The sequence below is a fragment of the Haematobia irritans genome, chromosome 1 (assembly GCF_050003625.1).
Source record: "Haematobia irritans isolate KBUSLIRL chromosome 1, ASM5000362v1, whole genome shotgun sequence".
Lineage (NCBI taxonomy): Eukaryota > Metazoa > Arthropoda > Insecta > Diptera > Muscidae > Haematobia > Haematobia irritans.
The window spans coordinates 84,027,293-84,052,717 of record NC_134397.1 but is presented as its reverse complement, the minus strand read 5'-3'; the positions used below and the strand labels follow the sequence as shown (position 1 = coordinate 84,052,717).

At 34.4% G+C, this 25,425-nt stretch overlaps 3 long non-coding RNA genes across 3 annotated transcripts in view; 2 read left to right on the top strand and 1 right to left on the bottom strand.

Moving 5' to 3' along the window:
* Window positions 1–8,824, bottom strand: part of LOC142239652 (uncharacterized) — a 33,602-nt gene extending 24,778 nt beyond the window's left edge. The window contains exon 1 of the long non-coding RNA XR_012723090.1: window positions 8,737–8,824. This is a non-coding gene — a long non-coding RNA (uncharacterized LOC142239652). The remainder of the gene's footprint in view (window positions 1–8,736) is intronic.
* LOC142221310 (uncharacterized) lies at window positions 6,185–6,596 on the top strand. The gene is made up of 2 exons (XR_012717984.1): window positions 6,185–6,325; window positions 6,383–6,596. It is a non-coding gene; the product is annotated as an uncharacterized LOC142221310 (long non-coding RNA).
* Window positions 8,825–15,048: 6,224 nt separating the features above from the next.
* Window positions 15,049–16,050, top strand: LOC142239643 (uncharacterized). The gene is made up of 2 exons (XR_012723088.1): window positions 15,049–15,448; window positions 15,514–16,050. It is a non-coding gene; the product is annotated as an uncharacterized LOC142239643 (long non-coding RNA).
* Window positions 16,051–25,425: the final 9,375 nt, after the last annotated feature.

The window sequence follows — 25,425 nt, the reverse complement described above, 5'->3', positions numbered from 1 at the left end:
GCGTTACCGTGTTTTCCACCTTTTCTATGCTCGATACTGAAATCATAGCTTTGGAGCCTCTCGATCCAACGTGCCAGTTGAGTTTCCGGATTCTTGAATTGGAGCAACCATCGTAGAGCTGAGTGATCAGTCCTGAGCAAGAAGTATTGTCCATACAAATATTTATGATAATGTTTTACACTCTCTATGACGGCTAGCAGCTCTCGTCGCGTTACACAGTAGTTCTTTTCGGGCTTGGACAACGTTCGGCTGAAATATCCGATGACCTTCTCCTTGCCGTCTATCTGTTGGGATAGCACACCTCCAATACCATGCGCGCTAGCATCTGTATCCAAAACAAATTTTTCGCCCGGAATAGGATACGCTAGAACAGGAGCTGAACATAAAAGTTCTTTTAAATGTTGGAATGAATCCTCCTGTTCGTCGCTCCACTGGAACTTCTGACCTTTTTGCGTCAATTTATGGAGACTAGCGGCGATGCTGGCGAAGTTTGGGACGAATCGTCGGTAATATGTACATAACCCAAGGAAACTTCTTAATTCGTGGAGATTTCCAGGTCGTGGCCAATCCCTGACAGCTTGGATTTTGTCTTCATCGGTGGATATGCCCTCTGCAGTCACATGATGACCCAGGTATTTAACTTCCCGCTGGAAAAGGGAGCATTTCTTTGCGTTAAGGCGTAGACCAGCGGCTGACAATTGCTGCATAACGTCTTTCAAGTTCTTAAGGTGCTCGTCAAACGTTTTGCCCATCACTATGATGTCGTCCAAGTATATCAAGCACGACTTCCAGTTCAACCCCTTCAGTACCCGCTCCATCAATCTTTCGAAGGTAGCCGGAGCGTTGCAGAGCCCGAACGGCATTACATTGAATTGCCAGAGACCGCCATTAACGCCAAAAGCCGTCTTTTCCTTGTCTTTCTCGGCGATCTCTACTTGCCAATATCCACTCTGCAAATCAAGCGTAGAAAACCATGTAGTTCCTGCTAGTGTGTCCAACATGTCATCAATGCGTGGAAGCGGATAACTGTCCTTTTTGGTGACATCATTCAGTTTTCTGTAGTCCACGCAGAATCGGGTACTTCCATCTTTCTTTTTGACCAGCACAACTGGGGAACACCAAGGACTTGATGATGGCTCGATCACTCCACTCTCCGCCATTTCCTTTATGAGCTTTTGAACTTCGTCTCTTTTTGCCAGGGGAACACTTCGTGGTGCCTGTTTTATGGGCCTTTCTTCTGCGGTTTTAATTTCATGTTTCACTACAGATGTTCTTCCTTGATTTCCCTTTTCAGAAGCAAAAGCAGAGGCGTTTTTCCACAACAATTGCTTGGCTTTATTTCTCTCTGACGGCGATAGATGACGTGTCCAAGCCTCGAAATACCCTTCTAGATGTTTTCTCACTGCTCCATGTGTCTTTGATGAGTTGCCTTCCAAATTGACTATTGCCTCGGCTGGTGTACATTTTCCAATATCAGAAAATTTTACGATTTGCTCATGATTGTCAGACAAGTTCAAGACACGAACTGGTATTAGTCTCTCTTCGTTCGTTGTTACCAGGGCATTTGCTATCAAGATGTTGTTGCTTTTGTTTTCTGCTGGTTCAACAACCCACAATTGGCCGACTTCACAATCTCCATCCATAGAAACCCATATAATTGCTTCGGCATTCGGTGGTATAGACTCTGACTGGCTCGTTGTCAAACGTCTGACAGGTGTATTCTCGTCGTATCCCACGTTTACCGTTATTTCGGCATCGCACCATGTCATTACACGACGCTTCGTATCCAAATTGAGACCAAAAGCAATCATGAAATCCGCTCCAATTATAACTTCATCTACTATATCGGCCACAATGAAATCATAAGTAACGGATTTGTTAGCAATAGTTAATTTTACGGTGACCTTTCCATATACGGTTGCGGGTTCCCCTGTAGCCGTGCGTAGCTTGACTCCAATCAGTGGTGTAACTTTTCCTTTTACTAAATCATATCTAATGATAGACTTTGATGCACCAGTATCCAACGTCAAAGTACGCTTGTCGCCATTAATAACACCCGCAATAGTTAAATTGTTATTTTTCCGTTGAACTATTGCTATGGAAATGGTGGGGCCATCATCTGTGGGAGCCAGCTCTTGCCCCGCTGAATTAGCTCGATTTAGTTTAAAGGTGACTCACTTGACTGTGGGGTCACCTTCTTATGGCTATTGTTTAATGGAGATGGTGATGTGGACATTGACCGTTTGCGTCGTGCTTTGCATTCTCGAGCTAGATGTCCAGGCTTATCACAGTTATAGCAGTTCATTCTGGATTTTGTTGTTTCCTGCTTCATTTCTTGCATTGCCTGCTTAACGGCTTCTTTCACTGAATCAATCACGGAATTTGATTCGTCATTCTCAGTCTCCACCTTACGTACTTTGTGAACTTGAGGACGTGCTAGTACTCTCGCTGTCTCTTGTGCAAGGGCAAATGTTACAGTTTCCACAAATGTAGCTTTTTGTGACGCATATGCATAAGCGTAGGAAGGCCTCTGGGGAGGGGGCTTAGACCCCCCCCAGAAAAATTTTAGCCCCCCCCAGAATTTGAAACTCTATTTATGATTTTCCATTTTTCAATAAATGTCAATAGTTTTTTTTTAATTTTTATAAAAATTAAACGTGTATATAGAATCGCAAAAAGTTCCGCTAAAGACTTTCATGAACAATCGAATTACTTGGGTTGTGGTAGCAGTTGCCGATGGCAATGTTTGAAGTCAGATATTTATGAAATAAAGCTGTGGTTGAACTTATGATTTAGTTTAGTCAATTAATTAAAAAAATAGTAATTGATATTAAAACTATTCTTTCATAAATTAATATCTTAATAATGCGGTGAAAAAGCGTCTCGAAAAAAGTAGTGAAAATGTTCTTTTTGGGTCTAGAAGTGGTGCAAAATTGGCGGAAAAGCAATGAATGTAATATGAGCTTGTCATAGGACACATGTCCACCGTTTCATCAGCCGTTGCAATGCATTTGCATCACTTCTTAAGGTGAGATCCGAATTCAGTGTTTTGAATGTGAATTAAAACTTTTTGTGATATTTTTCCAAATAAATAATTTTTATATTGTTTTTATGATTTTTAATGCATTCTGAAGCTTGTTTGAAACGTTTTTTCTCGATATAATGGATTTATCAGTTTTGTGCCAATTTATTTATTCTTACTCTTTTTTTAAACTATTTGAAAAAAAGAAAACAAAAAATTACACATTAAAATATGAAAGTAAAAAAACTTCCTGCGTAGTTAAAATAATTGAGGATATTTTTGGAAGTACTTTTAAAGTTGTACCTTTAGAACAACTCACAATTTGTTTGCTGGGTAAAGTGTGGAACTACTTTTAGTTGCTTTATTATAAATTAATTGTCAAGTTATTTTGATGTCTAATTTTTTATTCAATTTTATGAAATAAAACATTAATTGAACCTATAAGTTCAGTCTATACATTTTTAGCTAGGGGGGCTATAGCCCCCCCTAGGAAAATTGTCTAGCTACGCTAATGCGCATATGTTGCACATTTTATGTCTGGGTCTCGAATGCCATTCACAAAGGTCTCAATTTTGATGCGGTCCACAAGTGGGTGACTCTCTCCTGGGTATGCCAAAAGCACCAACCGCTCAACCTCTGTTGCAAAGTCTTGTAGAGTCTCATTTGACTTCTGGACTCTTCCTCTTAATTCCATTCTGAAGATGTCTTGCTTATGTTCTCCGCCGTACTTACGTTGAAGTGCCGCTATTACTTCATTATAATTATTTCTAGAGGCAGCGGGAATGCTTTGTATCACATCAGCGGCGTTGCCCTTTAATGCCAATAGAAGTTCAATTGCTTTGTCATTGTCGTTCCATAAATTTCTAGAAGCAACCATTTCAAATTGGAATTTGAATACATCAAATGAAGTTGAGCCATCGAAAACAGGAGGTTTGGTTTTTGAGCCCTCGATGACGCGCACTGGTCCACCTTTAATTTCCAGCTCTGACATTTTTCTTTCAATGTGTAGAAACTTCTCATCATGAACCATAATTTTCTCATCCACAGAAATAATCTTCTTATCCAGCTCCCCAATTTGGCTTTCGATATGGTCCACACGTTTTCCCATGCCTTCCGCAATTTGTTGAAGATTCTCATTTAGAATTCTAGAATTTTCGTCCATCTTTTTTGAATTTTCGTCGAATTTTTCTTCCAATTTTCTAGAATTAGCTTCTATCATTTTTCTAGAATTCTCTTGCATTTTTAGAGAATTTTCTTCCATCATTTAGCTCAAAATATTGACCATCGATGTGTAATCAACAACATTAGAAGCTACAGATGGAGTTTCCAAGGCGCTGGCTACTACTGATTCGTCAAGATCTACCTTATAGTCGAACTCATGTGTTTCGATATCAATACTGCGCCGCTCGAACTCTTCCAGTAGTCGCTTTTGTAATTGAGCCTTGTTTCCTGTTGTCGGCAGCTCCAGTTTGCTCAATTCATTTTTTAAGTCTTCCACACGAAGCTCATTAAACTTCATTGTAGATTTTTTTCCGTTATCCCACTTCTGACACCAATTGTTACGTTTTTATATTTAGGCGTTTTTAATTACCCGACAATTAAAACAGTTCTTTTAAATAACGACAATCTACAATTTATTTACTATGACTTCACACTTTACAATTCGTTCACACTGAAGTTATTCGTTTGACGCTTTAATTAAGACTGACTCGTTAGCAGCATGCGAGCGCTTTTATAAAGGGTGATTTGTTAAGAGCTTGATAACTTTTTTTTTTAAAAAAACGCATAAAACTTGCAAAATCTCATCGGTTCTTTATTTGAAACGTTAGATTGGTCCATGACATTTACTTTTTGAAGATAATTTCATTTAAATGTTGACCGCGGCTGCGTCTTAGGTGGTCCATTCGGAAAGTCCAATTTTGGGCAACTTTTTCGAGCATTTCGGCCGGAATAGCCCGAATTTCTTCGGAAATGTTGTCTTCCAAAGCTGGAATAGTTGCTGGCTTATTTCTGTAGACTTTAGACTTGACGTAGCCCCACAAAAAATAGTCTAAAGGCGTCAAATCGCATGATCTTGGTGGCCAACTTACCGGTCCATTTCTTGAGATGAATTGTTCTCCGAAGTTTTCCCTCAAAATGGCCATAGAATCGCGAGCTGTGTGGCATGTAGCGCCATCTTGTTGAAACCACATGTCAACCAAGTTCAGTTCTTCCATTTTTGGCAACAAAAAGTTTGTTAGCATCGAACGATAGCGATCGCCATTCACCGTAACGTTGCGTCCAACAGCATCTTTGAAAAAATACGGTCCAATGATTCCACCAGCGTACAAACCACACCAAACAGTGCTTTTTCGGGATGCATGGGCAGTTCTTGAACGGCTTCTGGTTGCTCTTCACTCCAAATGCGGCAATTTTGCTTATTTACGTAGCCATTCAACCAGAAATGAGCCTCATCGCTGAACAAAATTTGTCGATAAAAAAGCGGATTTTCTGCCACTGATTTTGGTAATAAAATTCAATGATTTGCAAGCGTTGCTCGTTAGTAAGTCTATTCATGATGAAATGTCAAAGCATACTGAGCATCTTTCTCTTTGACACCATGTCTGAAATCCCACGTGATCTGTCAAATACTAATGCATGAAAATCCTAACCTCAAAAGAATCACCCTTTATATGACGGTGTGGCAATACGAGAACATTCTGGTAGCACTACAATATTCTGGCAACGCCAGAACATTCTTTGGCAATGCTAGAAGGATCTACGACCATTAAGTTGTTCGTCTGGTGGCTACCAAACACATACACACTCACATAGATATATGCTCGCATTACTACAACAACAATGACAATAGACAATGAGATGAAATGAGAATGCAGAATAACAAAGCAAAGGGGTTGCTATTCTATGAGAGAGTAAGAACTAACATTTCGATAAGCAAACAAAAGAACATAAAAGAAATTCAGGAAAATACTAGAAAATTAATAGATGATTCCAACAAGTGATAGCGAAATTGTATCGTTACAATTTGAAATTTTAAATTAACGGAAACTAATTTAAATAAGCATCCCTGCCAGCATTTCAAAGCTCCATTTCAACCTCATCGTTACCACAGACTCGTAAATGTCACTTCAACCATCATGAAAAGGTGCACCAAAAAGTACATGCAAGTAATTTGCCATCCCTACTGTTAAAAAAGCCATTTTTTTGTGAAACGCCAAGCGCAACCAGCTTGTTATATTTTAATTAAATAAAAACGAAAATAAAGTTCTGAAAACATAGATTATACGCTTAAAATTGTGAAAGGTATATTGGTGAACAATTTGGTGATTTTCCAAATGGAATAAAGTGATTGTTTTTCAGATATTTTACAGACACGCTGCCTCCATGGAATAAAAACACTGGTTGATAGACGCAGCAACATGTAACTCGCTACTTGTAACTCAACATCATCATTAATGCCAAAAATTATGTTAAATGTAATGTGATAGTGGTATAAATGTTATATTTTTAAGAATTTGTAAATGTTTAATCAAATTAATAAATATCTAAACAAACGTGTTTTACTCGACCACAATGATTCTTTTACAACTATCTTAAAATGCACTTTTTCTGATTGTTTGGAGGGTCCCTTATTGGCGTCGTTCTAAATTGATCTATAAAGGCACCTAATAATTGCACTCATGCGAAACATTTTTGTAGTAACTTGGCGTGGTACAACTTCTCAATAGTGACGGTGCTTTTCCGACGAGTTTTTGATGTCGTATATGATTGTTTTCGACGTAGTGGGGATTCTCAAAAGAGTCCCCAAATTCAAAAAATGTTGGCAGGGATATATGACAGTGTTGCATATATTTGGAGATGTTCTGGACAACCCTAACCCTTCACGGCTTAGGGTATCCAGTGCTAAAAGAAAACAGCCCTAGTATATGTGCACTGTTGTGAAGCCAAAGATTTCATGTGCTTAAAATACGAATGCGAATTTTGATTAGCATAGGACGTATTTCTCTGAAATAAAGTTTTTTCCTTGTCCAAAAGTCTATAAACTTTTCAATGAAGTCCTTATAGTTAAGTATCCTAACATGAAAGAAAATTTCGTTTTACTAAAGTCAAAATGGCTTTAATATTTCTGAAAAAAATCTTCAAAATTAATGAAATCATCTTTAATATTGTTGACGTTTTGCAGTTTGACTGTAAAACTAAAAGCGTTTAAAAATAGGAGATTTTTTAACACATTATTTTAAAGTTGTTTTTTACTTGAAACATAAAATAATTTTCACATGTAGTAAAAGAGAATTGTGACATAAATGTGTCCTCACTTCAATTCTCTGCTTTTGAAAAAACAGTGAACAAATCAGGAAGAAAACTTTTGGTTCATTTTAGAAAATTTTTAAAACTTTTAGAAAGTTTTAACTAAACAATATTACAAACGCTGGCATCACGCAAATATTACAAAAATAAGTAAATATTTGTCGACAAATTCAAGAAAATTTATTAGACATAATTATTTTTTTCATTTGTTAAAGAAAATTTTGTAGTTTGAAGGAAACAATTGGAGTTCAAAATTGCAAGAATGTCTTTAGTGACATAGGAAGTTCATGATGGACGCATTTGTAGTAAAATTTACAAATTTAAATAAATAAAAATAAATAATGAACTATGTTGTGAGAAATACGAATTTAGTAAATCTTAATTCTTAATTTGTGTATAATTTTGTCCTGTTTTTTTAGTTAATTTAACTACTGTTAAAATGGCTTTAATGAAATAGAGAGTTCACTTTTTTTTGAGTGAAGCTCGGAATCAATACCAAAATCATTAGCGTAAAGACAAAATCTTTTGAGCCGTCCCAACAAACACAAGGATGAGTACCCAATAAACACAAATGTTTGAAAAATGCTAAATTTCAACAATTTTTCAAAGGATTAGGGTAATATTCAAGTTGAGATATCGCGTTCTCAACAAAAAACAGACATTACCCTCAACAGTGAAATTCAACACATTAGCAATAGTATCTCAAGTGTTATCCTCAAATTGAAATGCATCGCTACTCAATAATTTGTCAAACAATTTTCGATGCGAGTCAAATTCAAAATTAATATCGTTGCAAATAATTTTCAACCTAAATTTGTATGAATGATATCCCCACTTCAAATTGAAAGTGGGGATATAAAAATGAATAAATTATAACAAATTCTATGAATTTTGTATAATTTATTCATTTTTATCAAAATAAAATATATAATAATACATTACACTACATAATACACTACAATACCAATTGATAAATAATAAACAACAAAACTTTAAATATCTTAAACATTATTAGTAAACACTTTTGCATTGATAACTCGATTTCCTTCCTTTTGGTGTCATACAGCATTAAAATTTATTAACATGCGGGCAATTTGAAATTAGAATTGGTTTCCAGCAGAAGGAATTCACAAAATATCCATTTTAAACTGATAATAGCATATGAATTAAACTGACGATGTGATGCACATTTTCATCCAGAAGTTGTTGATTTCAACAATTTATTGTTTTTAAAAATTTTAATTGGTTGCACTTGTAATGTTTCTGGAAACTTTTTCTTGTCGATAAGCCACTCATTTTTCATTGGTCAGCTTCTTAATGTTTGCAAGAATGTAGCATCCAAAGATTTTAGTTTTCTGCAAAGTGACTTCTCTAAAGTGTTGATTTAATTTTTCATATTGACGTACCAATTATTATAAACTATTTGAAGCAGTTCCAGTTAATTGTCCACCATTTTTTCATCGGTCAGCTTTTTAATGTTTTCAAAAACGTAGAATCCATAATTTTAGTTTTCTGCAAAGAGATATACATTTAGTGACTTCCTTAAAGTTTTATTTCATTTATTATTTTCACTTACCTATTTTTATAAACTATTTGGTTATTTGTCTAAAATTTTTCATTTTTTTTTATTTCTTGCAATTGACCACGAACTTCGTTGCACAAATAACCACATGTTTTTTTCGTTGCATTTTAGGGTAGTGTTTTGTCAAAGTTTTCTCATATTATCTTCAACACCTTTTCAAAGATTTCGTCAACATTTAGGCAAATTGGAAGTAATTCGCAAACAATTTGAAGATGTATTGAAGATGAGCTATTTCAAGTCAAGTTGAATTTATGTTGAAAATTATATTTACCCTCAAACTGAAAAGTTGTTGCATTTGAAAAACGCTCATCTTGTGTTTATTGGGTCTTTTTCACATGTAACCATAGACCAATTAAATATAAGACATCTCAAATGAATTCACAGAGCTGTAGTTTGTCTGCACACCGTAGAGGGCTCTTTTTCGTCTGCAATTGAGTGATTTTTTAATTTGGCTTTATTTTTGTTTTCTTTCCTTTGTTCTCTTGATGAAACACAAAATATTGTAAAAGCTTATAAAATTTTATCCATCCACACCTTTTTTGTAATGCAAATTGGCTGATTTGTACGGTAATTCTCGTTTTCCAAAAAGATATTGAGTCACTTGACTGCGCAATTGAGTGGAATGACTGCGCTCTGCAAATAAACAAAACCATGGTGAATTCACTTGAGATGTCTATACCTTCCTTGGTCTATGATGTAACACCATATCAATTTGATAGTGAATCCGATATTAAACATTAATTCAAATGGCCTTGCAAAGCAAAGATAATAAAAGAGGAAGATGGGAGATTGGCTACTGAGCACATCAAACCATTTACCACATTAGTTTAATACTCGAACCAAACGCGTATACGACAAGTATTGACATAGCATTAAAATGCACATAAAAAGAAATTAATAGCACGAAATAAATTTCCATAAAGGGGAAAATGTAATTTTTTTTGTTGTTGCCTAAAATTTATCATTGTTTCATTAAGAAAATTAAATTTTTCATTTAAAAAATAAAAACTAAAAACAACTAAAAGGTTACAAACATGTATTAAACTAATCTGGTAAATGCAACATTTGGTATGACGCAAGCCAATCTCCCATCTTCCTCTTTTATTATCTTTGTTGCAAAGTGCTTGCCTTCAACAAATTTTCTAATAGGTTTGAAGCATTAAAATGAAATTTAGTTTGAAAAGTTGTTGCTAATATGTTAAGAAATTGTTGCTAACGTGTTGAATTCTACTGTTGAGGGTAATGTCTGTTTTTTGTTGAGAACGCGATTTTCTCAACAATTTCCCAATTGAATTTTAAGGTAATTCTTTGAAAAAATGTTTAAAGCGTATTGAATATAAGCATTTCTCCAATGCTTGTGTTTATTGGAGTGAAAGCTTTTCAGTCATTGCAAAACTGAAGCACCAGAGGACTCTGCTAACAAAATATCATTAAGTTTGCGTCGACGTGTGTCTCAAATGTACTGCCGTTTGCGTCGGAAAATATCATAACATTTTTGTTTTCCATAAATTTCTGAATTAAAACCCATAAAAGCAATACCAAAACGATTCTAGAAAATTAAAATAAAACGTATGTGTATGTTAAAGCGAATATTTATTATGGTTTTATTTGAATATTGCTGTTTTAATTTATTCCTGTCAGAGCTGCCCTGGAACAAATTGACAAATATGGTAAAACAATTTTTTTCTCATAGCCCTCTACGCCTTGACATTTGTTTTCTCTTTATAAGCGCACAAGGCTTAATCTTGTTAGTCTCAATTATCTTTGGTCTCAACAAAGATAATTGAGTATACCAAGATTAAGCATTGTGCTCTTATAAAGAGAAAACAAATGTCAAGTTTTTTTATTCAGAAATTTATGCGCAGTCAAGTGACTCAATTTCTTTTTGGAAAACGAGAATTACCGTACAAATCAGTCAATTTGCATTACAAAAAAGATGTGGATGTATAGAATTTGACATGTTTTTCCAATATTTGGTGTTTCATCAAAAGAACAAACGAAAGAAAACAAATTAAAGCCAAATTTACAAATCACTCAATTGCAGACGAAAAAGAGCCATCTACGGTGTGCAGACAAACTACAGCTCTGTGAATTCACTTTCGTTGTCTATACCTTCCTTGGTCTATGGTGGAATGACTGCGCACTGCAAATAAACAAAACCATGGTGAATTATCAAGGTATGTCTCTATATTTTCTTGGTCTATGCTGCAAATAAACAAAACCATGGTGAATTATCAAGGTATGTCTCTATATTTTCTTGGTCTATGCTATAATATGGTTTAAAAGTTCGTTAGTTAACGGAGCACTAACGGAGCTTCATGAAAATGGGGGTTAATGAGTTATTTCTAACTGAATTCTACTAAGGATTTTTTTTACTGAAACAAGTAAATTTTATTAATTTACACAGAAACACCTAATGGAAATAAAATGGCTAAACTAAATTAATTAACAGTTTTTCCTTCTGTTTCGAAGGCATTTTTTTCTGTATGTGAATGGATTTACCCTGCCAACATTTTTTGAATTTGGGGGCGCTTCTGAGAATCCCCACTACGTCGAAAACAGTCGTATACGATATCCAAAACTCCTCGGAAAAGCGCCGTCACTATTGAGAAGTTGTACCACGCCAAGTTACTACAAAAAAGTATCGCATGAGTGCAATTATTAGGAGCCCTTCTGGATACATTTAGAAGGACGCCAATAAGAGCCCCTTCAAACAATCAGACCAAGTGCATTTAAAGATAGTTGTAAAAGAATCATTGTGGTCAAGTAAAACACGATTGTTTAGATGTTTATTAATTTTATGAAACATTTATAAATTCTCATAAATATAACATTTATACGACTATCACATCACATTTAACACATTTTTATGCATTAATAAGAGATTGATGTTGAGTTACAAGTTGTAAGTTAAATGTCGTAGCATAGACCAAGAAAATATAGAGACATACCTTGATAATTCACCATGGTTTTGTTTATTTGCAGTGCGCAGTCATTCCACTCAATTGCGCAGTCAAGTGACTCAATTTCTTTTTGGAAAACGAAAATTACCGTACAAATCAGTCAATTTGCATTACAAAAAAGGTGTGGATGTATAGAATTTTACATGTTTTTCCAATATTTGGTGTTTCATCAAAAGAACAAAGGAAAGAAAACAAATTAAAGCCAAATTAAAAAATCACTCAATTGCAGACGAAAAAGAGCCCTCTACGGTGTGCAGACAAACTACAGCGCTGTGAATTCACTTTCGTTGTCTATACCTTCCTTGGTCTATGGTCGTAGCGTCTATCAGCCAGTACTTTTATTCCCAATGGAGGCAGCGTGTCTGGAAAAATATTTGAAAAACTATCACTTTATTCCATTTGGAAAGTCAAAAATTGTTCACCATATACCTTTCACAATTTTAAGCGTAATATCTATGTTTTCAGAACTTTATTTTCGTTTTTATTTAAATAAAATATAACAAGCTGGTTGCGCTTGGCGTTTCACAAAAAATAAAATGGCTCTTCTAACAGTAGTGATGGCAAAATACTTTCATGTACATTTTGTACTTTTTGATATGCTTCCCCCATCACAGTTCGCGATGGTTGTGGTGACATTTACGAGTCTGTGGAAGCGATGAGGATGAAATGGAACTTTGAAATGCTGGCAGGGTATTTGCAAAATTTGAATAATTTGTACTATTTTCTTAATTCTTACTTTTTTTCTAACAAAAAATTACCCATTAAAATATGAAAAAAACGAGTCATACAAAATTGAATTAATAAAACTTCCTGTGTAGTTAAAATAATAAATTTCTTTGTGAAGACATTTTTGGAAGTGCATATAAAGTTGTGCTTTTAAAATAACTCCCAAATTTTTTGCAGGGAAAAGCGTAGAGCTACTTTTAGTTGCTTTATTATGAACTAATTGTCTAATTATATATGAGTCTGAATTCATGAATTCATTTTTATAAAAGAAAACCATAATTGTCTCCCAGGAAAATTGTCTAGCTACACCCAAAAAATTTTGTTACTCATAATAGCAAAAATGTTTGCTAAAACAGCACATTTTGTTTGCTGAAAAAGGGACAGCAGTAGCATGTAGTTGTTTCAGCAAACATTTGTTAGTTGAAACAGCAAACATTTTTACAGCTTAAATAGCAAACAAATGCTGTTGAATTAGTAAACGTGTTTGCTAAACATAGCTGCTGAAGCAGCAAACTGCGTTAGTTGAAACAGCTAACATTTTTACTGCTATAACAACTACAAATGTTAATGTCTTTTTTAATGGGGAGTCTGTCCATCTGTCTTGAAAAAGCTGATCTGCAGGCGTTGAAAGTTGGTCACCTCGGGGGTATGACATTTTGTTTTAGCTGTCAACTCCGCAATTTTGAACCGATTTCTTTGCTGGTTAGAACTTGTAAAAAGCCCCACAATTATTCTTTTTTTTTCAAAATTTTGACAAAGTGGGATCAATATTTTGAACCTAGAAGTTCCGTTTTTTAGTGGATTCGTAATTTTTCTTCTGTAATTTTTTTGTAATTTTTTATTTCACAGCTATTTATTGGTAGGATGTTGAAACCTTTTACAGTTAGTTAGTGGACATATAGGGCTTTTTGGAAAACGGATCGGCTTAGCAATCGGTGCTTTGCTAAATGAGAATTTTTGAAAACAAAATTTTTGTTTTTGAAAAATAGCCGATTTTGGGAGAAGTACTCTTATACTACTTGACCAAAATGGTCGATAAAAGCTTAAAACGCATCCCTATTTGGTGTTCTATAAGAAATAAGTAAAAAAAGATTGGGAGAAATCTATAAAATACTGTACGTGCCTTTTTCCAAAAAAAAATGGTCAACATTCGATATTTTTTTGAAATTCTACTTTGTGTGGACTTTACAACTTTTAATCTAAAGCACATGGCTACATATTTTTTTCTTCTAGAATTCGTAGAATTTTGTAGGGAATGCAGTTAAGAAAAAAAAAATTACGAATCCATTAAAAAACTTCTAGGTTCAAAATCTGATCCCACTTTGTCAAAATTTTGTGGGGCCCATATCTTGCGAACGGTAAAAGATAATTGCATACGTGCGCGGACTTTTTTGTTGAGCTTTACAAGTTCTACCCAACAAATAGTCGAAATCGGTTCAAAATTGCGGAGTTGACAGCTAAAACAAAATTTCATACCACCGAGGGGATCAACTTTCAACGCCTACAGCCCTGCCAGCATTTCAAAGTTCCATTTCATCCTCATCGCTACCACAGACTCGTAAGTGACACTGCAACAATCGCCAACTGTGATAGTATTTTGCCATCACTATTCGCATGAAAGTATTTTGCCATCACTATTGTTACAGGAGCCATTTTATATTTTGTGAAACACCAAGCACGACTAGCTTCTTATAATTTATTTAAATAAAAACGATAATGAAGTGCTGAAAACATAGTTATTTCGCTTAAAATTGTGAAAGGCATATTGGTGAACAATTTTTGACTTTCCAAATGGAATAAAGTGATAGTTTTTCAAATATTTTGCTGCCTCCATTGGGAATAAAAGCACTGGCTGATAGACGCTACAACATGTAACTTGTAACTCAACATCAATCTTATATTAATGTATAAAAATATGTTAAATGTGATGTGATAGTCGTATAAATGTTATATTTATGGGAAATTATAAATGTTTAATAAAATTAATAAACATCTAAACAATCGTGTTTTACTTGACAACAATGATTCTTTTACAACTATCTTAAAATGCACTTTGTCTGATTGTTTGAAGGGGCTCTTATTGGCGTCCTTCTAAATGTATCCAGAAGGGCACCTAATAATTGCACTCATGCGATACTTTTTTGCAGTAACTTGGCGTGGTACAACTTCTCAATAGTGACGGCGCTTTTCCGAGGAGTTTTGGATATCGTATACGACTGTTTTCGACGTAGTGGTGATTCTCAAAAGCGCCCCCAAATTCAAAAAATATTGGCAGGGAGGTCAGCCCGTCGACACAAATTTGCAAACTTAGAGCAAAACACCTCAGCTTTCACACAAAGAAAAAATTATGTTGGTATCTTTATCCGTTCAAAAGTTTCAGAATTATTTCCAAAAAAAGTGATTTGGAACCACTGTGCGTTATCTGGCGCATTTTTAATATACCCAATAAACACATGATGAACGTTTTTCAAATGCAACAACTTTTCAGTTTGAGGGTAAATATAATTTTCAACATAAATTCAACTTGACTTGAAATAGCTCACCTTCAATACATCTTCAAATTGTTTGCGAATTACTTACAATTTGCCAAAATGTTGACGAAATCTTTGAAAAGGCGTTGAATATAATATGAGAAAACTTTGACAAAACACTACCCTAAAATGCAACGAAAAAACCATGTGGTTTTCAATACTTATTTGTGCAACGAAGTTCGTGGTCAATTGCAAGAAATAAAAAATGGAAAATTTTAGACAAATAACCAAATAGTTTATAAAACATTAAAAAGCTGACCAATGAAAAAATTGTGAACAATTAACTGGAACTGCTTCAAATAGTTTATAATAATTGGTACGTCAATATGAAAAATTAAATCAACACGTTAAAGAAGTCACTAAATTTAAATCTCTTTGCAGAAAACTAAAATCTTTGGATGCTACATTCTTGCAAACAATAAGAAGCTGACCAATGAAAAATGAGTGCCTTATCGACAAGAAAAAGTTTCCAGAAACATTACAAGTGCAACCAATTAAAATTGTTAAACAACAAATTGTTGAAATCAACAACTTCTGGATGAAAATGTGCATCACATCGTCAGTTTAATTCATATGCTATTATCAGTTTAAAATGGATATTTTGTGAATTCCTTCTGCTGGAAATCAATTCTAACACACGGTCCAGTACGTTCCTAATTTCAAATTACCCGCATGTTAATAAAAGGAAGGAACCAAAAAGAAGGAAATCGAATTATCAATGCAAAAGTAAAAGTGTTTACTAATAATGTTTAAGATATTTAAAGTTTTGTTGTTTGTTTTGTTTTTTTGTTCTTATTTGTTGATATGTTTAATAAGATTATTATTTATCAATTGGTATTGTAGTGTATTATGTAGTGTAGTGTATTATTATATATTTTATTTTGATGAAAATGAATAAATTATACAAAATTCATAGAATTTTGGCTTTGACTTTCAATTTGAAGTGGGGATATCATTCATACAAATTTAGGTTGAAAAGTATTTGCAACGATGTTAATTTTGAATTTGACTCGCATCGAAAATTGTTTGACAAATTATTGAGTAGCGATGCATTTCAATTTGAGGATAACACTTGAGATATTATTGCTAATGTGTTGAATTTCACTGTTGAGGGTAATGTCTGTTTTTTGTTGAGAACGCGATTTTCTCAACAATTTCTCAACTTGAATATTACCCTAATCCTTTGAAAAAATGTTTGAAAATTTGTTGAAATTTAGCATTTTTCAAACGTTTGTGTTTATTGGGTATCGTTGGAAAGGTTTTTAAGAAGACTTTTTATCTTATGAAATAAAAAAGAATATTTTGTTATTGTTGGTTTGTTCTTCAATCATTTTTATACTCTCCACCATAGGGTATATTAACAAAGTTATGGCACCACGTTTACGTATAGCCCCCATATAAACCGATCCCCAGATTTGACCTCCGGAGCCTCTTGGAGGAGCAATTTTCATCCGATTCGCAAAAATTTATCCATATCGGTCAATAATTATATATATTGCCCATATAAGCCGATCCGCAGATTTGACCTCCGGAGCCATCCCCCACCATAAAAATTTATTTGAAACATTTCGAAACATCGATTTAATTTTTTTATTTTATTGTTATATGATATATCTATATAAGTACGTATTTCGCTAAACTTCAAGCTCGAAGATTGGACACATCGGACAATTTGGTGACATAGTAATCACTTATAAACCGATCTTCCGATTTGACTTCTTGAACACGTAGGCTAGGTTAAGTTAGCCTGCTTTTGTCAAAAGGCCTATAATTGTTTGCCAGCCTGAAATTTTTATACGACTTGCCAGAATTTGGGATCCCTAAAAAATATGCAAAATAAGGCTTCTTCCGGATTTGATATAGCGACCGATTCATGAGCGCACAGAAGCCCCCACATTAATTCGATTTGACTGAAATTTGGATTGCATGTTTATTTTGGGCCACAAATCAAATTAATCGTTTTCGTTTGATATTGGTTAATTATACCCTTCACCACTACTGCGGTACAGGGCAGGGATCCGGAGCGGAGCGGAGCGGAGCGTGGAGCGGAGCGGAGCAAGCCCTTTTTTTGCCGGAGCGGGAGCGGAGCGGGAGCGGCATTTCTAAAGTCCGGAGCGGAGCGGGAGCGGAGCGGTTTCCAAATGAAAAACCGCTCCGCTCCGAATAAAATATTACTTGAATAAAATGTGTAACTTTGAAATTACACTGTGTAGGTAATTTCAAATATAGCTAGTACTTAGCGTAGTGTGAGTAAACGTTTAAAATGTACGATATGTATTTTTGTACGTAAGTACATTGGGGAAAACACAACGTGTTTTTTTAGTAATTGTTTTCATAAACGGCAAATGTCAAAATATATCTCTAGTATGTGTTGTAAAAGTAACAACAGTACTTTCGATCAATTTCATCCCGTATTACTACAAAGATGTTTGTAATGAACGTCAAATAAATGCAATTAAACGATCTTATTTATATTTAATTTTTTAGTTTTCTACACTGAAAAAAATATTGTCGTGAAGTCAAAGATTTCATGTCCTTAGAATAAGAATGCAAATTTTACTTAACATGGAAGACGCATTTCTCTAAAATAATTTTTTTTCCTTGTCCAAAAGTCAATAAACTTTTGAATGAAGTTATAATGTCCTTATAATCAAGTGATTTTACTTAAAATTTTGTATCATAGCATGAATGATAAAATTTTTGAGGTAAGATCAACGTGACTTTAATAATTAAGAAAAAAATTTTTTTTCAGTGTAAGGACTTTCATATTTGCTTTACTATTGTACTATATCCTAGCATTCTCTTATTTCTGATATTAGTTCTCGAAAATTTAATTCAAATTATGGATAGTTTCAATTTTGGTTGAAAAATGTGCACATATACATTTATTTTAATTTTTTCTCACATTGAAAACTAATGACTTGATTTGTATTATTGCATGTTATCTACTTTTTTTGAGAACGAACATTTCTTAAAAACGCTGTTCGAAAATGTATTTTTACAATAAATGGAAAAAAGCGAAATTAGGTAACACTAGATCTGAGTAAGAATATTCGTAGGTATATCACGGACTGATTTCGATGGAGGTTGTTGCAAACATAAACATACACACACACATTACAAATATAACAAAACCTCTTCTCTACGTCTGTTGCAAAACAAAAAAACTTTCGGAGAGTAGTTACTTCTACTCTGTGTACAGACTTTCAATTCCAATCAGCGTTGCCGTTTTGGTCCGTTCGGACCAAAATTGGTCCAAAAGATTTCTAATTTTTAAATTTGGTCCGATGGTCGGACCAAACAGAATTTGGTCCATTTTCATAAATTTGGTTTCTATCACATATTAAATAGTAGATGGTGCACCGCAAAGAATATTGTCGGGAGGCCAAATATTTCACATGCTTAAAATACGAATACGAATTTTGCTTAGAATAGAAGACGTATTTCTCTGAAATAAAGTTTTTTCCTTGTCTAAAAGTCTCTAAACTTTTCAATGAAGTCTGTTTGTCCTTATAGCTAAGTGATTCGACATAAAAATGTGTATCCTAACATGAATGAAAATTTAGTTTTAATGAAGTCAAAATAGATTTAATATTTCTGAAAAAATCTTCAAAATTAATAAAATGTTTCAACACATTGTTTTAAAGTCATTATACCCTAAACCACATAGTGGTTAGGGTATAATAAGTTTGATCTGTCAAAAAATGTGCTACCAGAAATATTGATTTTAGACCCAATAAAATATATACCGGTCGACTCAGAATCACCTCCTGAGTCGATCTAGCGCTTGGTGTCCGTCCGTCCATCCGTCCGTTTGTCCATGTATTTGTTGTTTACAGGATTCCGGTCGCAATTATTAACCGATTTTGATGAAGTTTGGTACAGGGAGTTTTTTTTGGGCACAAGGACGAACGCTATTGAATTTGGAAGAAATCGGATCAAATTTAGATATAGCTCCCATATATATGTATTGCTCGATTTCGACAAATCGGGTCACGTTGCACTTTTTTACTAACCGATCGTCGTCAAATTTAGCACAAAATAATCTTCTGTATCACCCTTTAAGTCTGAAAATTTCATCGAAATCGGTTCAGATTTAGATACAGGTCCCATATATATGTATCGCCCGATTTTGACAAATTAGGTCATAAAACCCTTATTTATCAACCGATCTTACTCAAAGTTGGCTAAATGTAATCTTCTATAGCACTAACTATATGTGCAAAAAATCATCGAAATCGGTTCAGATTTAGCTATAGCTCCCATATATGTACCACCCGATTTTTCTAAATAAAACAAGTAATGAAAGTCTAAAGTCAGGCGGGGCCGACTATATTATACCCTGCATCACTTTGTAGATCTAAATTTTCGATACCATATCACATCTGTCAAATGTGTTGGGGGCTATATATGAAGGTTTGTCCCAAATACATACATTTACATATCACTCGATCTGGACAGAATTTGATAGACTTCTACAAAATTTAAGTCGGCTAATGCACTAGGGTGGAACACAAAGTTAGTAAAAAACAAGTAAGGAAAGTCTAAAGTCGGGCGGAGCCGACTATATTATACCCTGCTCCACTTTGTAGATCTAAATTTTCGATACCATATCACATCCGTTTAATGTGTTGGGGCTATATATAAAGGTTTGTCCCAAATACATACATTTAAATACCACTCGATCGGGAAGAATTTGATAGACTTCTACAAAATCTATATACCCAAAATTTAAGTCGGCTAATGCACTAGGGTGGAACACAATGTTAGTAAAAAAACATGGGAAACGTTTAAATCTGAAGCAATTTTAAGGAAACTTCGAAAAAGTTTATTTATGATTTATCGCTCGATATATACGTATTAGAAGTTTAGGAAAATTAGAGTCACTTTTACAACTTTTCGACTAAGCAGTGGCGATTTTACAAGGAAAATGTTGGTATTTTGACCATTTTTGTCGAAATCAGAAAAACATATATATGGGAGCTATATCTAAATCTGAACCGATTTCAACCAAATTTGGCACGCATAGCAACAATGCTAATTCTACTCCCTGTGCAAAATTTCAACTAAGTCGGAGTTAAAAATTGGCCTCTGTGGTCATATGAGTGTAAATCGGGTGAAAGCTATATATGGGAGATATATCTAAATCTGCACCGATTTCAACCAAATTTGGCACGCATAGCTACAATGCTAATTCTACTCCCTGTGCAAAATTTCAACTAAATCGGAGCAAAAAATTTGCCTCTGTGGTCGTATGAGTGTAAATCGGGCGAAAACTATATATGGGAGCTATATCTAGATCTGAACCGATTTCAATAAAATTCTGCATACTTGACTACACTACTAATTGTACCCCTAATTTCAACCTAATTGGGACAAAACTCTAGCTTCTGGGACCGAATTAGTCCATATCGGGCGAAAGATATATATGGGAGCTATATCTAAATCTGAACCTATTTCAATAAAATTTAGCACACTTGACTCTAGTACTAATTGTTCTTTTTCTGCAAAATTTTAAGCAAATTAGGGTAAAACTCTGGCTTCTGGGGCCATATAAGTCCATATCTTGCGAAATATATATTTGGAAGCTATATCTAAATCTGAACCGATTTCTTCCAAAATCAATAGAGTTCTATTCTGAGCCAAAGCACATACTTGTGCCAAATTTGAAGTCGATTGGTCTAAAACTGCGACCTAGACTTTGATTACAAAAATGTGTTCACGGACAGACGGACATCGCTATATCGACTCAAGAGCCCACCCTGAGTATTTTTGCCAAAGACACCATGTGTCTATCTCGTCTCCTTCTGGGTTTTGTAAACATATGCACTAACTTATAATACCCTGTTCCACAGTGTGGAGCAGGGTATAATAAAACTCAATTGAACAAATAATACAATGTTTGTACTATAATTTTCTCGAAGAGGAGCGGAGCGGAGCGTGGAGCGGAGCGATTTTTTTTTCTCGGAGCGGAGCGTGGAGCGGAGCGTTTTTTTTTTCTCCGGAGCGGGAGCGGAGCGGAGCGAAAAAAATGGACCGCTCCGGATCCCTGGTACAGGGTATAATGAGTTTGTGCGTTTGTATGTAACGCCGAGAAGGAAAAGTTTGAGACCAATCGTTTAGTATACCGATCGTCTTAGAATTAAATTCTGAGTCGATTTAGCGATGTCCGCCTGTATATGTAATTTTGTGTGCAAAGTACAGCTCGCAGTTTAAGTCCGATCGTCCTCAAATATAGCACAGAGTTTTTCTTTGGCTCAAAAGCCAGAGTTTTGCCCTGATTTGCTACTAATTTTGCGCAAGAAGTACTTTTAATACTATCGTGAAGTGTGCCAAATTTGATTGAAATCGGTTCAGATTTAGATATAGCTCCAATATATGTATATCATTTGCCCGATTTACCCTTATATGACCACGGACGCCACAGTTATACTCCGATTTGCGTGAACATTTTTCAGAGATATCAGAATTATTATTCTAACTACACCCAAAAAATTTTGTTACTCATAATAGCAAAAATGTTTGCTAAAACAGCAGTTTTTGTTTGCTGAAAAAGGGACAGCAGTAGCATGTAGCTGTTTCAGAAAACATTCGTTAGTTGAAACAGCGAACATTTTTTACAGCTAAAATAGTAAACAAATGCTGCTGAATTAGCAAACGCGTTTTTGACAAACATCTTTGCTGAAGCAGCAAACTGCGTTAAAGTCATAAGCGTAGGAAGGCCTCTGGGGAGGGGGCTTAGATCCCCCAGAAAAATTTTAGCCCCCCCCAGAATTTGAAAACCTATTTACGATTTTACATTTTTATAAAAAAACAAGTGAGTAAAGTAGAAAGTCGGGCGGGGCCGACTATGTCATATCCTTAACCATCCCTACTGAATTAGTAAATATAAGCATTTGTGGGGTATCATTGGCATAGGTTTTGGAGAACATAACGGGGGGTACATGTTTATGGGTGTCTTGTCACAATCTGAGCAAAAGTGTCTAATATTAGGAGCTATAGTTTATTTTGCACCAAAAGAGTTAGTATGCCACTAATATTGAGTCCATTATTAAAAAAAAGAGGAAATCGGTCAATTAGTTGTGGGCAATAAATCCAAATTTCTGCAAATAGGGCAATAGATTTATGTAAGAGCTAAATGTAAGTCTAAATACGATCAGCTAGTACATCAAAATCTGAAATTTGAATAACATAGGTTAAGAAATAAGAGTATTATGGCCAAATATGACAAAATAGAGAGACAAAATAGATAGAATAGATATGGGACCTATATCTAAATCTGAACCAATTTGTATAATATTTTGCAGGTATGATTGATACCACAGAGGGTCACTTTGTGTAAAATTTGAGTACGATCAGTTAATAAATGAGGCCCTTATGGTCAAAAATAAGGTTATTAGGGGCAAATTTTTCAAAATCGGGCAATACATATATATGGGAGCTATATCTAAATTTGAACCGATTTCGATGAAATTTTGCACATACAGTTGGTGCTATAGAAGATTACAGTTAGCCAACCTTGGTTACGATCGGTTGATAAATAAGGGTTTTACGGCCAAATTTGGCATAATCGGGCGATACATATATATGGGAGCTATATCTAAATTTGAACCGATTTCGATGAAATTGCGCACATACAGTTAGAGGTATAGAAGATTATATTTAGCCAACTTTGAGCACTATCGGTTGATAAATAAGGTTTTATGGCCAAATTTGGCAAAATCGGGCGATACATATATATGGGAGCTATATCTAAATCTGAACCGATTTCGATTATTTTTGGCACATATTGTCAGTACCATAAAAGACTAGAGTAAGCCAAGTTTGTGTAAGATCGCTTAATAAATAAGGTTTTTATGGCCAAATTTTGGAAAATCGGGCGATACATAGATATGAGAGCTATATCTAAATCTGAACCGATTTAGATGAAATTTTGCAGACTTGAGGAGCGATGAAAATGATAACTTTTTGCCAAATTTGGAGACGATCCGTTTGAAAACAAACGCAACGTGACCCCATTTGTCGAAATCGGGCGATATATATATATATATATATATATATATATATATATATATATATATATATATATATATATATATATATATATATATATATATATATATGGGAGCTATATCTAATTTTGATCCGATTTCTTCAAATTCCAAATTCGCTTGTTTGAAACGTTTTCCCTCGAATATTTTCAAATATTATCGATTTTCCTATAATGGATTTTGCATTTTTGTGGCAAAATTTGAATAATTTGTACCATTTTATTTATTCTTACTCTTTTTTTAAACTATTTGAAAAAAGAAAACAAAATATTACGCATTAAAATATAAAAAAAAAAATGAAGTAAAAAAACTTCCTGTGTAGTTAAAATAGTTAACTTCTTTGTGAAGTCAACTCCCAATTTTTTGCTGGGAAAAGTGTGGAACTACCCTACGGGAAATGGATCAACCACAGAACTGGTACAGGACTAGTCCCTGGTGTGTATGGACCAGTCCCAGTTCTGATGAAAGCGTATGGAAGGGACCGTCCACTTTAACATAGGTTTGTCATTGACGGAATAAACTTACATTTTAGGACGCGTGTTGGACTCATCCCAAAGGACACGTCCTGGGACACTTTAGTAGGAGCAACCCATAAACAGGTCCTCAGGAACCAGTCTCGGACAAACTCTTTGCAATCTCTTTCAATTTGGGCTCCTAATCGAACCCGAAATGAAAAAAAAAAACATTTGAAATATGTCGAACAAAAGGTTATTCTGATAATTTTATTTCACTAAATGTGAAAATTGCAACTAACTGGAGCAAAGGTACCAGTTCTGTGATAGGTCCGTCAGTGGCAATTTGCACCAATTTCCCGTAGGGTACTTTTAGTTGCTTTATTATAAATTGATTGTCGAGTTATTTTGATGTCTATTTTTTTATTAAATTTTATGAAATAAAACATTAGTTGAACATATAAGTTCAGTCTATAAAGTTTTAGCTAGGGGGGGCTATAGCCCCCCCTAGGAAAATTGTCTAGCTACGCTAATGGTTAAAGTGAGTATTAAGTTCGAGTTTAGCCGCTAAAATTTTCATTTTTTCACTAAAGTGAAAACTAAATCAATAAAAAAGGCATAAAATTATACATATTTGTTACAAGTTTTATTATAACTTCATGGGGAATAGCCCAATGCAAATTTTCACAAAGTTTGTATTCTTTAAAGTGGATTAATTAAGAAAGTAATAGTGAAAAAAATGGCGATTTTAGCGGCTAAACTCGAACTTAATACCCACATTTAGTTGAAATAGCTAACATTTTTACAGCTATAACAACTACAAATGTTTGTTGTCCCTGTAACAAAAAATGTGTAAAATCAATTTAATTCCATCGAAGTATTGGAATTTGAGTTGGAGTATTGTCCAGGATTTATTTTCATTTGTTTTTCTTCTTTGACGTTATACACGCGGATAAAACATAACAATGTTAAGACAATCTGCAATGAAAAGAAGTAAAAAAAGCAATTAGTAATAACACTAGTTTACACCAAAATTTACATTTGGTGAGAGATTGCTTTTTATGTATATTCCTCTCCTGAATTCGGAAAGGTTAAAAATATTTTATTGAAACAGTTTCTGAGATATCCTTATATATTTAATTTTTCGTATTCACATTTAAGGTGAACTTTGCCAATTGTGATGCATTCGTGTACAGTTTAGGTTAGCTATAGTGGTAGCCCATTATTTCAGTCTCACTTTGACTATTTAGTCCATTATGATACCACAGTATTGAACTTCTCTCTTGTCACTGAGTGCTGCCCGGTGCCATGTTTAGCTCAAAGACAAGGAATCTCCTTTTTATAGCCGAGCTTGAACATCATTTCCCATTGCGATGAAAATTTTAGAATTTTGAAACACATTTGTTGTTTTGATCTCAGCTTTAAAACCATTGTGTTGACTAAACTACAAGAGTAGCTTAACCAACAGAGGAAAAGAATGTTAGTCAAATTTATCCAACCATCTTGCAGTCTATATAGGGCTTTGCCCAAATAAATTTGACAAACATTCTTTTCCTCTTTTTGGTTAAGCTACTCTTGTAGTTTAGTCAACACAATGGTTTTAAAGCTGAGATCAAAACAACAAATATGATTGAAGTAAAACCCACAATAAAAAAACAAAACACGAATTTTGAAACACTCAGAAATGTCACCAACATTACAGATGGAGTAATGCACCGTTGCAAAACTTTATGGTGTTTGGCCGAAACTAGGATTGAATCCATAACCGTTTGTATGCAAAGCTGGCATGA